Source organism: Manis javanica, chromosome 4, assembly GCF_040802235.1.
Source record: "Manis javanica isolate MJ-LG chromosome 4, MJ_LKY, whole genome shotgun sequence".
Classification (NCBI taxonomy): Eukaryota; Metazoa; Chordata; class Mammalia; order Pholidota; family Manidae; genus Manis; species Manis javanica.
This window is the reverse complement of record NC_133159.1, coordinates 119,247,480-119,263,194: the sequence shown is the minus strand read 5'-3', so window position 1 is coordinate 119,263,194 and position 15,715 is coordinate 119,247,480. Positions and strand designations below refer to the sequence as shown.

The 15,715-nt window shown below is 44.1% G+C and overlaps 1 long non-coding RNA gene across 1 annotated transcript in view; it reads left to right on the top strand.

Moving 5' to 3' along the window:
• The window catches only part of LOC108396727 (uncharacterized), a 67,403-nt gene that overhangs the window by 11,228 nt on the left and 40,460 nt on the right, over positions 1 to 15,715 (top strand). Inside the window, exons 2-3 of the long non-coding RNA XR_001853008.3 lie at positions 12,170 to 12,410; positions 13,962 to 14,053. This is a non-coding gene — a long non-coding RNA (uncharacterized lncRNA). The remainder of the gene's footprint in view (positions 1 to 12,169; positions 12,411 to 13,961; positions 14,054 to 15,715) is intronic.

Here is a 15,715-nt window from a genome sequence, read left to right as displayed (position 1 = left end):
CCGCACCTCACAGGTAAGGAGATTTAGAGGCGAAGAGATAAAGTAACTCATGTTCACACAGTGACTTAGGGACAGAATTGGGATTCAAATTCAGATCTGCCTGATCCTGAAGTTCCCCCCACTGTGCCCTGTGCCCCAAAGGGATGAAGAGAAAAGAAAAGGCTGGGGGTGGACACTGTAACCAAGGGACCACACAGTCATTCCTGGCCCCACCTTTCCTCCCCATCTTGCTCAGGAATTTCATCTACAGCCTCTAGTCTCTGCTTTGGTCATTCTCCAGGGCAGAAAGCTTATCCCTCTTCACGTGGCTCAATGTGGGGCCAGTTCTAATCATTGAACCGGGTTCCTCCTAAAACCTGGCCTATCTTCTACAGCCAGGCCCGGTTCTGCTCGAAGGGGGCCTCTTGTTTGTGAAATATCCTTCCTGCCAATGGATAGGATTTGAGCTTCACAGGGAGTCAGAACGTGAGCTCACCTGAGCTATGCCCGGCTTCCCCGGCTGTGTTTAAGCAAGGGGTTTTGTTTGAACCGGGCCTCTCTGAAGCAGGAGTTCTCTGGGCGCCTCTCCTGAGCAGACTCCTGGCACACGAGTGGGTGACCTAGCCGACCTCACTGTCTGGCTCTCTGCAGAGGGAATTGCTGGCTCTATCACAGCATAACACATCTTAGCTGAATGCACTGAAACTCGCTTACTTTGGCTCAAACTTCCTCTCCGTGTGTCCCCAGCGTTATGCCTTCTATTGCTAAGTGACACTGAGGTTAGGTTTTGTGCCTGTGAATGCAGCAGGCTCGCCCACACCTTCCTGTGTCACGTTTGTCCCAAGCTTGGCTTCCTATGTTCGTTCTTGGGTGTTTCCTGTGTTCTCAAGTCTGCTCTGCCTTCCCAGGGGCAGGGTACTGACCTGGGGAGAAGCAGCGGCTTGAACATCCCCCGGACCAATGCTCAGCAGGAACTGAGGCTCGCCAGCTCGCTGCCTCCAGACAGCACCGCCCCATGCCAGTGCTACTCCCCACGAGTGACAGCGAAGGACACAGCCCCTCGTGGTCTCCTCCAGAGAAGAGCTGGCAGATACGCCCTCATTTGCACAGTTAATTGAATTTCTGTTAAAATTTAAAAGCAAGGCCTATAAAATGATATAAGAAAACAGAGCACTTAACAGTTTTCGGTGCGTGATTCTGCAAGTGTGCTCACAGTCCAGAAGGTGGACATTTCCCGAGCCCTCCCAGGTCCCTTCGGTCCACAGCGAGGCTGGCCTGTGGGGCCAGGGGGCCCTTTGCTCCATCTTTCTTCCTTGTTCCATCGCCTACCCTTCCCTCTCTTCACCAAGCTGGCCCATGTCATCAGAATCTCCTGTGCCTCCCTCTGGAGTGCTCACGAGTCCCACAAAGTGGTCTTGCTAATACTGACCTCCTCTCACAGCACAGCTGAGATCTATTGTTATTCTGCAAACATTGTCCCCAGAGGCTCCAAGGAGGAAGATGGGGAGAGGCAGACAGGTTCTCCTCGTGCCGCTCACACATACATATGTTATTCCAGAGAAGACGGTGAAGTTCCCAAAATTAAAAGGATGAAGAACAAGCCAGAATGAGGAATTTCAGAGAAAACATAATTCCTGAGAGAAGACTTCAAAGTCTGCTTAGAAACCAGAGCTTGTGGACAGAGACTGAACCCAGGAAGGACAGGGCATGCTCCTGCCTGGACCCACCACAGGCTGGACATGTCTCCTCTGGATTCGGCTAGACGGGCCCAAGAAGTGACATTACACCCGCTCCACGGATAGGTTCTGGCCGCCATGAAAACCATCCTGCTTCTCTCTCACCTCAGCCAACGCCATTTGCCTCAGATCCTTCTGGGGTTTTCAAAGCCCTAGTGTCTTCCTGGTTTGCTTCACACAAAGGGCAGGAGCTCCCAGCCCTGCACTCTTCCCCTGTGCCCATTTGCGCTGGCAAACCCCATTCCCTAGGCTGCCATCTCCTCCCCGGGAATCCCAGGATTTTCCCCTGCCTTCCCAACAGGCCATTCCATCCAAGCCCTTGACCCACTACCACGCCCCATCCTAACACCTGCCAGTCTCCTGTCTTCCCCCCTCCTAGCAGCTTGCCCTCTCTGCCCCCAGGGGTCTTAATTTGGATCTTGAGGAAGCACAGTTCCTTTTCCCTTTGGGTGGCAGTTGTCTGGTGTTCGCACTATTGTCTTTTGCTGTTTTCTGTTCTGTCTTGGTCTCCAGCCTTCTCACCTTCGACTTGCCATTATGGGCACCCATATAGAAGCCTCTACCCTTACTTTTAAGGAGCGGAGGCTCCATGTATATTTAATAAGGATTTTTTTAGTTGTAGAAAATCATCCTAATCTCATCACTGGAGATAGCAGGTGAATACTTTTTCCCCTTCTAGTCCTTATCTACCTGGATGTGTTTAATATTGGTGCTGTTTTTACAATGTTGTATCCTTTTTCTCTTAATGTTATCTTAATATCTCCTTGAATGTCAAGAAAATCTCATTATTGTTTAATTCCCTGGCCTTTATCTCTTCACATTCTCTAGAACCTCTAACATATAGTAAATCTGCAGATGCTGTATTATGTCTAAGATATGCCATATATATATATATATATATATATATTCCTATTTTTTTAATCTGTGAGATTTTCCTCCTCATGTGTGATGTTACAGAAAATAGAAATGTAAATAATTCAAGAAAGAAACCTATAAGTATAAATGCACCAGGACCATCTAGTTTATACTTTTAAAGCTGCTTGAGATGATCTTCCTACGTCTTAGCCTTTGGTGGCTGCAGTTAGAACCGTAAGGCTGCCTCTGGCAAGACACTCAGTGTCACATACAAGGTGAGGTTGCGTGGCTTTGGACAAATCTCTTATTTTCTTTCTCCAGTGATGTTCACTATGTAGGGTGGAGAATGTCAAGCTGGCAATACTGGTCTTGGTGTAGGGAGGCCTGGGTGAATATCCACAAGGAAGAAAGCAAGGAGGTATAGAAAGTCTCCAGCAAATGCACCCCTTAGTAATTTCACAGTATATTACACAAAATGTATGGAAAAGAGCCTTCCTCCCCCTATGATAAGGCAACAGTTGTTTCCTCAACAGATTTATGGGACTTGGCTGTTGAATTGTGGGTCAGAGAAGAGGCTCATATCTTACAGGGTTATTGCTGTCAGTGTACATTTACTGAGGCCATGTATTTGGAAGACACTGTGCTTCAGGAAACACATAAAAACATGACTTACACCACACATGCTAAGTAGCAGATGAGTGTTATGCACAAGCCAAGAACCTTGAACTGGGTGTTCAAAGGCTTGAGATTCAGCTCTGGCTTTAAAATAGCTCAATGACCTTGACCTCATCTGTTAAAGGATGGGCTGTGCACTGATTTCTATAGTCTTTCCAGTTTAAGGTATAATTATTGCTGTTGCTATTATTATTCTTACTAGCACTTATTGACTCTTAATTAAGTGCCAGGAATCATGCTGGGTTCTCTGCATGAGTTACTTGCTTGATCCCCACATTACCCCTGTGAGGAAGGACTCTCATAATCCCTATTTGAGAGATACGAAACTCAGGCTTAAAGAAATTGAGTAACTTGCTCAGTGTTAACGGGGACTTAAACTCAGGTCTCTCTGATTCTGGATCTCATGAGGTAGACTCTATATTGCTGCCTTTGAATGGTAGGCAGAGGAGGGAGGTCTTGCTGAAGTCTGGAGCTGTGGGGGAAGCAAGCTTGAGGATGAGTAGGATTTAGATTAACAAATTTCAGAACCCCAGAGGTGAGGTCATCGCACAAACAAAAAGAGAGTAACCTCTTGTTTGGGCAATTAAAAAGTTAGTCTGTGGATAACTGGAATGTCTTCGACACAAATTTGATTTGCCCCCTTTGAATGCGGGATATATAAGCAAATGAATGAATGAAGTGGTAGATGGAAAGGCATGGAAAGGTTTTGGCATACTGGTCCTATGTGGAAGCAGCCAGCAAATTCTCACAACTAGGTCACACAAGCACATCAGCAGAGAAACAAAAGAGATTTTTCATGTCCCAGTAAATGCTTTGAGTCTTTATTCCAGAGAATAAGCCAATCTCTCCTTGTCCACCTCAGATAATGCATCAGCTCCAATGGAGTTTGGAGCTGGATTCTCCCTTAACACGAATGCAGCTTTCCCTCTACAGTATCCAATCCTTCCTCATGACAATTGAAATGGATCATGGGTAATGGACAAAGCTCAGTTCTGGAACAGCATTCCCTCACTGCTTCTCCCCCCAAGTATCCATCTGGGACCAGTCGAAGTGACTATCCACGTCCATGTGGGTGGCCACTACTAGACGGTTCCTTGGGGCACAGGTGTTTGCCAGAAGCTGGCATGTGATTTGGGGTGGAAATGAACAGTGCAAAAAGCTTTTCCAGTGAGCAGAATCCAAGCCAGCTCTCCTGAAAGACCACAGACCTCAGCAAATTAGAACAAGGTCCTTTCTTCCCAAGGATAGTAGTGAAACTTGTAGTGCTGCCAAGTGGCTTCCACATGGTAATTTTCTCCCAGGATCACTTGGCACATACAGGTTACATAAGCCAGATGGTTCACACCAGGTGGATTCCATGGGAGAAGAACATGAATGTAGCATCTTGGCTATCCAGGTAAGTAAGTGGAAAGGTGCCCAGTGTGTGAATATTAAAATGCCAGTGAAATTGGAACATGGCTGCATGTTCTCCCTCTGTGCCATCAAGATGAGCCTGCAGCTAAGCTCCATAACCTGCCATGGCGCCATTTGGATGGTAATTGGCACCTGGAGCTGGCGGCCCAATTTGGTTCTCTGGTTTTCTTCTTTTAGGTTTTCTACTGAAAGGGGAGCAGGAGGCAGAGTGAGGGTGAGACCTGTTATTTCCAGCCCGGCCTGTGAAAAGATGAGAATCGGATCCCTGGCAGAACAGGGTTTTCATATCTTTTATCATGATTTTTTTTCTCCAATCATAAACATGATATATACTCTTGGCAGAAAATTTAAAAGATTGGGAAACGCCTAGGTAAATAAATAAAATGTACCCATAATCCCACTACAGAGACAGAAATACAATTAACATTTTAGGAGTATTCCCTAATAGACATAGTAATAGCCCATGTGTGTGAATGTGCAGAAAATGCATATGTATATATTATGTATATATCTTATTTATTCCTTTTTTTGCTGAATTGGAATTGTGTATATTTTTGAATACTGTTCTTCCCACTTAATATTATTCTCTGAACATTTTCCCATGCCTTCAAACATCCCTCAAGATCAATAATTTTAAGTGACTGTAATACATCATGTAGATATACTTTAGTTTATTTAACCATTTTCATATCACTGAACATTCAGGCAGCTTCCATTTTTTCTTCGTTTTAAGTAATGAGGCAATGACTAGCCTTGTACATTGATCTTCACACACATCGTTGGTTTTCCAAAATATTCTTGGTCCCAAGAATCCTGGAATAGTGGGAATTATTTTCATCATAGCTTAAACACAGTTTGAAGTCTGGTTTTAATTATGGAGCCTCATGCATATGGAGATGAGAGTGACACTTCACGAGTAAAAACATAAAACCTTGCCAGTGTTGGGGATAAAGTCTAGATTCAGGCGAAGTAGTTCCTGAGGGGAAGCCGACTGACCTGATGTTGGTTGTTCTCTCTGTCCAGGGAGGGCAAGCAAGGGGACCTCCACTTCCTCCTGCCGGGCCCCGCTTGTCTGTCTCACTAGAACTGATCAGACAGGAGAACACCTGCCCTCCCCCAACAGGGCTCACACCTCCACAGCCTCACCGTCAGCGACAAAATGTTTCTTATCCTTAGGGTTTGTCCAAGGTCTGTGGCTTTGCTCGTGGAAGAAAATAAGCATGCCTGTTTTCTCTCTTTGCCCCCCAGTGTGAGGCCGACAACGGGGGCCTGTAGAGTGTTTTGCGAAAGGAAACCCTCTCAGGGCAGATGGGAATCCAGGGCGCCAGGAAGGGAGGGAGAGGAGCTCCCGGGAGCACACGCGGCGTCAGCGTGAGCGCCCCTGCTGTCCAGGCTCAAGTCTCTTGTCAGCCCCGGAGGGGTTGTCTTCTAATATCTGTTGGGGAATTTCCTCATTTCGGCTTTCCATTATCTTTTTTCTGGATGCGGGGCCTCCTGCATCAATTTTCTGTGTCCCTTTTGCCTCTGTCCGTTTTCCTGCACATCAGAGGCTTCCTCACCCACGTGCGAATGCGCCCTGGGGCACCCTGAATTTCTGCTGGCATCTCTGCGCTCTGCAGGAGCTCTGTCTTACCTCTGCCTTCATTCCTACTCTTGCGGCAAGAAGGCACTGCAGTCTCACTTTCTCTAAGCATCTCCCTAAGAGGTATTTTTTCAATTTCTATTTTTGAAAATTATCTTTATTTCTTTCGGAGTCGGTTTTCTGCTTGCGCATCTGTCATTCTCTGTCCTTACAGCACATTTGCTCTAACTGCCTGGTAGAGCGTTCTGTCTGTTCATATGTAAGAATCAGGGTATAGGAAGACTGACAGAGTTTTGTGAGTCTGGTGGGCCCATTCGTTGATGGTCAGGCTTCAATTCAGTAGAAGTGAGCAAGGATCTGGGTTCTACAGATAATCAGAAACAGAAATGCTATGGAGGGCTGGCACTCACTTTAACTACCCTCCTTTTCGGGGGCTAATGTGACTTTTAGAGAAAGATCTTGCAATTCCTAACCTTGGAGTAAATGATAGAGCAGATGCTCTCCTCCAGGGAAGTGGGGAAGGTGGTCACAGACCCTGCATTAGGAGCCTGTGCCAGCCCCACCCCTCACTTCTTCCCTCTGCCACCTTCCTGAGCCTGCTGGCCTCCCCATGCATATTACTCCTGCTCAGCTGCAGCCCCTGTATTCGCACTGCGGCAGTGCGCTTGTCTGCTCTTTCATCCACCAATACACCTCCATCTGCTTTTAATTTAATTTTAATTTTTTATGATTATGAAACGTTTAAAATTTATGAAAAATATTAGGACACCCTGGTACCTACCACCCAGATTTCACACATGTTAACATTTTACCAGATGTACTTCAGATTCCATTTACTTTCCATTGTTTAGATATTAGTTCAAATCTTTCACTTACTGATGTCTTCTGTTCTTCTCCGTGGTGTGCTTGTGATTAAAAAAATAACTCATTACTCTTAGGCTTTGGGAAGGGGGAGAAGCAAAGACTTAATTTGCCATCTTGAAATAGTGGCCCAGCTGTATTTTACTGTAATAATTTAAAAGACACTGATCCAGGCTGATATCTACCAATTCACTTTCAATATGCACTTGGTGGACTATGAAGTAACCAAGTTTTACTATTAATACTGACGTTTTGCTTTTCCTCTAAGCCATTCAACCAACTATGTTGGGTTCTTACTATGTGATAAGCAATTTTTTTTTACCTTTGATAGAAATGCAAAAGAAGCAAAAATCAAAGAGTTGGGGAAACAGTTGATGGGCAGGCAGCTCCTTAACGATTAGACGTGGCCGTTTCTGCTCGTGTGATGCTTACCACTATGCATTGCTTTCCCAGACGCTGTCATTTGATGTCTTAAGCAACTAAATCAGTAGGCAGGGACCATCATGTGAGTCTTACTTTAGAGAAAAAGAAGTGTTTTTTCCCACTGCATGGGAAAGGCTATATGGATGAGATTTGGGCTGGAATTTGCTGTGTGCGGGTGACAGAGACGAGCAGGAGACTCACTCACCATCTCGTCTTGTTAATTATGAACCTCTTTTCTTAGCAGAAGAGAGACTGAGTTGTCAAGAGCAAGTGGGCATTATAAGGCTACTGGTGGGAAATTATTAGAAGTAAAATCAAGTTACTACTTTTTTTCTTCCTCTCCCAATTAAAAATGTTTTTATTAAAAAAAAAGATGTGAAGGCCGTATTTTTATAGCAAGTGTTGTTCTGTCACACACGTCCCATTGGGAGCTGACTGGATGTTTTGAGACTAAGGGTATAGTACAGTTGGTGCAGAACAGAGCCCTAGACTTCTGGGGTTTCTGTGGATTCTCTTTCATAAAAGTATCTTTTTGAAATTACTATTTTTTTCTGATTATGAAGGACTAAAAAAAGCCATAGATTCTCATTGTAAAAGTTTCAGACAATACGAAACACAGTAAAAAAGAAATTAACCATCATCTGTAATCAAGGACTTCTACTTCCAGTAATGGTGAATGTGGTCATTCGGATTAATTCTCTATGTGTGGGCATCTACAAAAGCCAGACAAATATGGAAAAGATGTCCTCCTGAAGCCATCAGAGAATTAACAAGAGTGCAGAATTACCAGGCCAAGTTCCATGGGAAAAACAGATATCAGTGGTGAGATTGCTCAGTGGGCTGTTGCCTCTTGGAGGCTCTGATGGTTCCAGGAATGGTAGGTGGGGAGTAAGGAGAAGCCTTGGCAGCTTTGCTGGGATCCAGGAACAAAACTGGAGTCCAGGATTTGCTAAATTATTCAGCAAGTGTTACCTGTTGCCCACACTGGGAGCAGCAGCCCCAGAATGTCAGTGCACGTTGTGTTTGGCAGATGTCAGGGTCACCAAGAGACACATTCTCACAGGCACAGGATAAAAGAATGCTTTCTTCACATAGAGAAGAGACAGAGCAAGATCAGGTTCGGGAGTAAGCATGGGTCCCCTGGGCCAGTGAGTGGGTCCTGTTCTGCAGCTGGTGCAGGATGACAGCCCACAAGTATGGACCTGTGCCCTCTATAGGAAGGTATGAGTAGTGGGAATAGCCCAGAGCTGTAGGACATCCACACATCATCAGAACAGAGAAGTGCACTTCAAACCTGGAGCACAGGAAGATATTCCCAAGCCAGGTTCTGTGCCCAGCCCAGACATGAGAGCTCCTGATCTCCCTGTAAGGGGATGCTCCAGGCCCAAGGCCATGCCTATGTGACTGTGCAGGGGCCCATCAGCTGCACCCATGCGACTGGCTCTCAGCACTGCCGCCTCATCTGGAGTGCAGTGGGAATCCCGTGTGGCTGCACTCCAGGAGCTGGGACGAACCAGCAGTAAGCCAGGCCTCCATCTCTGTTGCTCACCCATTACATAAAACATTTGAAAAACAGGATTAATAAAATGAAACCTCTTTGACATTTATAGAAAATTTCATCTAACAACTGTGGATTACATATTCATTTTCAGCTCCTATGAAACATTTGCAAATGATGAAGGAATTTTACAAATAAAAACTTAAAACATATGTGAACATCTTTTTAGGTAAGCACAGACTTTATGGTGTATTTTTAAAAATAAAGGTATAGTATGCATTCAAGGGGTGTCATAGGAGGTCTTAAAGCTGCTCAGAGTCTCTTATTATTTTTTAAATTTTATTTGGATGGCAGGTGTGAGGATGTTTTGTATGACTGTGTTTGCCAGAATATTCAGTCACCCACTGTTTCTCCTTTAGGCTTGCTGGCTTATCTCACACTCAGGATGAGTACCTCACCTGCAGTTCCCTCCTGGTCCCTCTGGAACTGCAGCCCTGGCCAGCCAGACCTTAGCTGGGGCTGGAGGTGGGAGGTTGTCAAAGGCTTGGGTTAAGGACACCCTCCTCCCCCAATTCCTGAACTCTGAGCTGAGCGCGGATTAGACATAAGTAAAGAGGAAAAGAGAGAGTAGGGTAGCTAAGGTTTTTTGAATTGAATTTCTTTAAGCTAAATTTATTTATTGGAGTAATACGGTTGAAGATGAAAGTGTCTGAGGGGTTTTTGGTGTACCGTGTTCCATCTTTTCTGCTCCTAAGTCATTTTTTTCTCAGAGGCAAAAACGTTGAACTCTGTAAGCTATTTCTACTGGTAGCTGTGATAATATGCTTATACTGCAATATGCACAATTTTCAATTTTTGACATTATATTTTGACTATGTAGGTGAGAATTCAGCTCATTCATCTACCTTTATCTTTTCTTCTTCATTTCCCCAATTTTAATATCATCTCCTCACCCCCAGTTCTCCAGTTACACCATATTTATATATTTATTTTTGTTCCATTCATCATAGAAAATCTCTCTCAACTCTTCTCTAAGTAAAATGAAGATATTTGTGCTGCTCTTCTTTACCCCAGCTCTCCTTCCCCTTTCTACCTCTCACTTTCTGCTATCTGTATTTTAAATTTTTACAACATTGAGGTTGATTCCATTTACATTCTATTCCAGAAATGTAGCTGAGTTGTTTGTGCTTTATCTACAGGTGGCTTCTCAAAGAGGGAGGTTGAAAAACAGTGTTTACATTATTATAACTATGTAAATATTATTCATCCTGGAATCAGATACTCCAGTAATAGCATCTTTTTTGTACTGCCTTTTGTATTTCCTGGATTTCAAATTGCCTCTTAGTTTTTCTTGTACCACTTGTCTTTCTTGTGCCTTTAATTTCTTTCTGCCTTCTGCACCCAATCACACATACTGATTTTATTTGCCCCTCAGGTTTCTCTCCCATGGACCTAGGTTCTTATTCACCATCTAAGCTGCTTGTTCTCTAGGCCTGGGATCGCCTGTCACTGCTTTCTTGGATTGGGTCCACCGGTTTCTGTTTCCCATGTCTTACTTTTATTGCATTTCTCTCTGTTTCTTGTATCATAACCTCAAGTGAAATTCTTAAAGACAGGGTTTAGAGATGTAAATACCCTGTGACCTTTAATTTTGGAACATGACTTTATTTGCTTTTTACATTTGATCACTGATTTGACTTAGTTGAAAATTGCATTTGCTCAGAAATATGAAGATATCTCATTTCTAGCCTCTGCTGGTGTTGATGAGCATTTGGATATTGGTCTGACTCTCATTCTTGGTGGGGAGAGTGTTTTATTCTTTCTTTCCAGGTTTTGCATATTCTTTCCACCCTTTGTCTTCTAAAATAATGAAGTGCAAGGTGTGACTTTAATAAAAATTTAGGACTCCTTTTAATCTTGATTACTATGCCATTCAGCTCTGGAAAACATGCTCACATTATTTCTTTGATAATCTCTGTCTCTCTGCTCTCTTTTTCAGAATCTCATTAACCAGATGTCGGGCGTCATGGATGGCTCCACCAGGTCTAATCTATTCTCTGATATATTTATCTCTCAGTTTTTCAATTTCCTGGTTTTTTGAAAAAAAAATTGGCTTTAAGCTCACATGTTCTTTAGGAGTTTTAATTTTTATCAGTATTTTTACATCAGTTTTTGTTTGCATTATGTATTTCCCTATAGACTGAAGAGTTAAGTCAGAAAAGTAGCTGTGTCTCACCCCTCCTTTCCCTGTTTCTCCTTCCCCAGGGCTGCTACCTTCTTTTCCATGTTTAACATGATATGCGTGTGTTCTTTCTTTTCTTCCTTCTCCATATTTTTCCTCCTTTTTTCTCCTTCTCCTCCTCTTCCTCCTCCTCTTCTTTCTTTATCATCTTTAAAGGTTTAGGCATTACTATTGACTTTTTATTTACTATGGAAGGTAGTCTTAGCTCTCTTTCTTTCCTCCACCTCCATCATCAGGCATCCCTTTCCAGCCCCATTTTCCCATTATCTATGGCCACAAAATGCTGCACAAAAAACAAGCCCACCTCATGGCATAAAGAGAAAATCATTTCTTTCTTTCTCCATTGCAAGGTTTCGATGATCTAGGCTGTGAAGCTCCCCTGATCTAGAGGAAGCTCCCTCGTGTGTCTGGATGCTGACTGGCATTGGCTAATTTAGGCTGCATTCTACTGGGATGACTTGGGCAAATGAGACAGTTAGACTGTCCTTCACATGGTTCCCCTACCCTAGCAGGCTGCCCTGGGCATGTTCCCGTGGGTGGTAGAAGCACAGGAGAGAAAACCCACTTGAAGCTTCACCTAACATCCCACTAGACAAAGCAAGCCATACGGCTGGTCCCAGGATCAGGAGGCTGGTTGGGTTGTTTCAGCCATAGTGGGGTTTTGGCAAAGTTACAGGGCAAAGGGCATGGGTAGAGGGGTACAGGAAGGGAGGCAGAACTGGAGCCATCACTGTAACCCTCCCTCTTTGTACATATGCATATAAAACCTACGTCTCAGTTTTGGTGAGATCAATATACTTTTTCTCTCTAAAACATTTTGAATTCTCTGGAGTTTAAGAAATAATGTTTCTTACAACTTTTTTGTTTTTTACTCATTTCAGTTTCCAACTTTGCTAATATTCTAGCTTTATTCTAAGATGTTGGATACGGCATCAAAGAATCTAGCAAGTTCATCTTCCGGAACGAATCCGTCCAGGAAGCATCGGATCTGCCCATCTGGACTGGTTGCCTTTCCCTCTGATGTACAGAGGCAGAGCTGTCATCCTGGGATCTCCGTCTCTTTTATGAGTTTAATCCCCTGCTTCCCGCATCCGCGGCTGCCTGCTTCTCAGGGACTGCCTATCCTCCAGCAGCTTCCTGAGGAAGGTACCTGGGAGATGTGATTTTTGATACAATGAGTCTATGAGAGGGCTTTATTCTAGCCTAACTTGATTGACAGTTTGGAAAGAGAAGCCTGTGGCCTTTGTACAACTTCTGCAGACCAGTATCTCCCAACATGTAACATTTTGTTCTGAAGATGTTAATATTTGTCATCTACAAAACTTATTTTGAGGACAGGGCAGTTGTGTAAGCTTTGCATCAAAAGAGTTAAACTGGTGTCTGTCTGAAGAGCTTCCTAGAATTTTTAGTGGACAAACACATGTTGTGAGTGTCCAGGAGGAAGATGTAATGAGCTTTGTTTTTCCAACTTTTTTTGATCATGGACATTTTACCCTGCTGTTGCATCATAAGAAAGTAGTGTTTTGGAGCACAAACATTTGGAAATGGTATAAAAGGATTTGGAGCTTGGGTGCCCTCATTTAGGACCCACAAAGAAGCTCATTCTTCTCACCCCACTAACCCTCCACCCTTGCGACTCCTCCCCACAAGCCTGCCTTTAAAATCCCCAGCTTACTGCTGGTGGTGATTTTCAGAATGGAGATATGTGTAGGTAGGAGGGGAACAGCAAGATAAAACTACATTTCCAATAAAGGGACCAGATGGAAGAATTTAAGATTTTTAAAAAGTAATCATAGCGAACTATCTTAAAATAAGAGCTGTAGTTCTTTTTGCAGGTGCCGGCAGGCAAGTAATTCCCCAGTCAATCTGCCTTTGTCTTGAGGGGGATGATGGACAAATTTAAATATAAATCTATCAAAAGTCCTTTGGGGGAAGCACTTATCCCCATTCCCAGGCCGTGTGGTCCTAGGGGAACTGACCCTATTCTCTCTTGAGGATGGTCTTGTGACCCAGTACTGGCTAATATATATAAACTATGGGAATTTTGCTGGAACTTTTGGGAAAAGAGACATTAGTTTTTTGCTTTGATCGCCAGCTAGTTGGACAATGCAAACTTAGGGCTGTGGAGGCCTTTTCTGCCACCGTTTTTTTGGAGGCACTGTCTACAATTATAGCCAACACAGAGGAAAGCAGAATCAAGGAATAGAAGGGAATAGAAGTCCATGAATTACATTAAGTTCCCCTTTGCTACCCCAGATCCTCCTTGCCTGATCTAGCAGCTTCATCTTTGGACTTTTCAGCTCTTGAGACATTGCATCATTTTTAGGTTTCAGCTAGTTAAAATTGGGTTTCTATCATTTCCAAAGAAGAGAATCCAGAATAATAGAGTTACTTTGCCTCCTTAGCTTCATAGGGTGTTGGGATTAATTGGGCATGTAAATAGAAGTGCTGTTGGTATTATTAGAACTAATCAATTGTTAGTTTCCATTTCCACACTATTTTTTCCCCAGAAGAGTGTTCTAGAACATAAAAGTCTACTGAGACCAACTTAGGAGAAAGAAATCCAGCTAAACCATATCCAGGACACCCGACCTTAGCCAATGCATGAAAATTTGATGCCACGATGAAAAGTACCTAAGTGTCAGGGTGTTGTGGGATCCTAGGTCCAAACAATGTCTGTTCTGCACTCTGTTTCAGAGAAACAGGGGACCATGCACAAATGGACTGTGGCCACTTCTCTGAGATGCTGCCAGGAGGAGAAAGCAGCAGAAACTCTCTAGCAGAGAAAGGTACGCCTTATTTGCTGGTGTTCTCTGACCACCCACCTGTGCTTGTCTGTCCCCTAACAATAATATCTTTCTTTCTTCCCCATGGGCCAATGCTAGGGTTTTCAGCAGAAGCTCCCTTGCTCTTTTTAGCATGTTAAGGAAGCCAAAGGACCTCCATGGGTGTTGGTAGGGGCTGCTTTAACAAATATCCTGCTATAGACACAGGCATTTCTCTGTCTTGAGTAACAGTTCTGCTCTGTGTTAGTGAGAACCATCCCATTGTACTGATTGCCGAGGATTGAAGATCAGGGGGGAAATGGATCAGGTTGTAGACAAAGCAGCCTAGCTTACATATCAGAGCAGCTGGGTGTCCTTGTCCTACTATTTCTCCAGCCCAGCACAGTGCACACTTGCACAGCTGGCACACACACGTGCGTGCCGATGCACATGCTGGGCAGTGGTCTTTGCGTTCCAGACTGGAGGCATGTCTGCAGACAGTCGGTGACGCAGCCTGCAATTCCTACTCCCCTGGAAGGGGGTCTGGGCAGGGAAGTGGGCTGGCTGGTGGTTTACCAAGGTCTTTTCTGAGTTTCTCTCATTCTGTGAGAAGGATGGGCTTGTAATTAAGAAAAGCAAACTGGGAGATTTGGTTGTGTGTTAGGAGGACAGCGTGTCCCTCCCTGAGGTACAGTCTGCTCTGCTTTTTATTCTGTTGCCTGCAAAGGAATCTTTTCTCCTGAAAGGAAACATGGAAGGAGAAGCCCAGGGTAGGAGAGTATGTGAGTGGAATGGGAGTGAGGTTCAAGAGCCTGCAGCACCAGTGGTTGGCACTGGGAGGGCATCGCAGACAGGCAGGAGTGTGCGCTCCTGGGCCTCTTGGATGTCATGACACACCTGCTCTGGGGGGAAGGGGCTCCAGTTCACCCTGTGCTTTGTGGAGCTCTGGGTCCAAAAGTTGCATTGCCTCCCTGACCGCTCAGGTCTCACCTCATATGACCTCCTTGGAGCAACATACCTTGGTCACCTAGTGACCGGTCACTTGGTCGCTCCTCTTGAATTGTTCCCCCACTCTGGCACATTACCTGTTGTGCATCTCTCATGGCACTTTTCAGTACTGGAAAGTATCTGTTTGCTGGTTTATGTGTTCTCTGTCTGCTCCCATCCACTAGAATGTACGCTCTTTGACATCGAGGACTGCCTTCTTCCCTGTGTCCCCGTCAGTCTGCACAGTTGTTGGTACACTGAAGGCACTCAGTAAGTGCAGTATCTGTTGACCAACTGATCTGCATAGATTGTCTAGGGATGGAGAAGAAGCAAATTAATGAACTTAATTTTCTGATCTAAGGATGTGAGGTATAAAAATAATAAATCCTCATTAGCCTCTTTAAGAAATAGAGTGCATTCTATTATGGGTATTATGGTTGATTTTACATGTCAGCTTGGCAAGGCTATGGTGCCTAGTTGATTAGCTAAACACCAGTCGAGCTGATACTGTGAAGGTATTTTTTAAAAGATGCAGTTAACATTTAAAACAATAGACTTTGAGTAAAACAGATTGCCCTCCAATGCAATGATTTGTAAGAGATGTATATTTCATCATTCAGATGGCCAAAATGTATTTCTTAGATATATTTGGATTTCATCCAAGTCTTTGAAAATGCTTCAGAACCTTAAGAGTGAAAT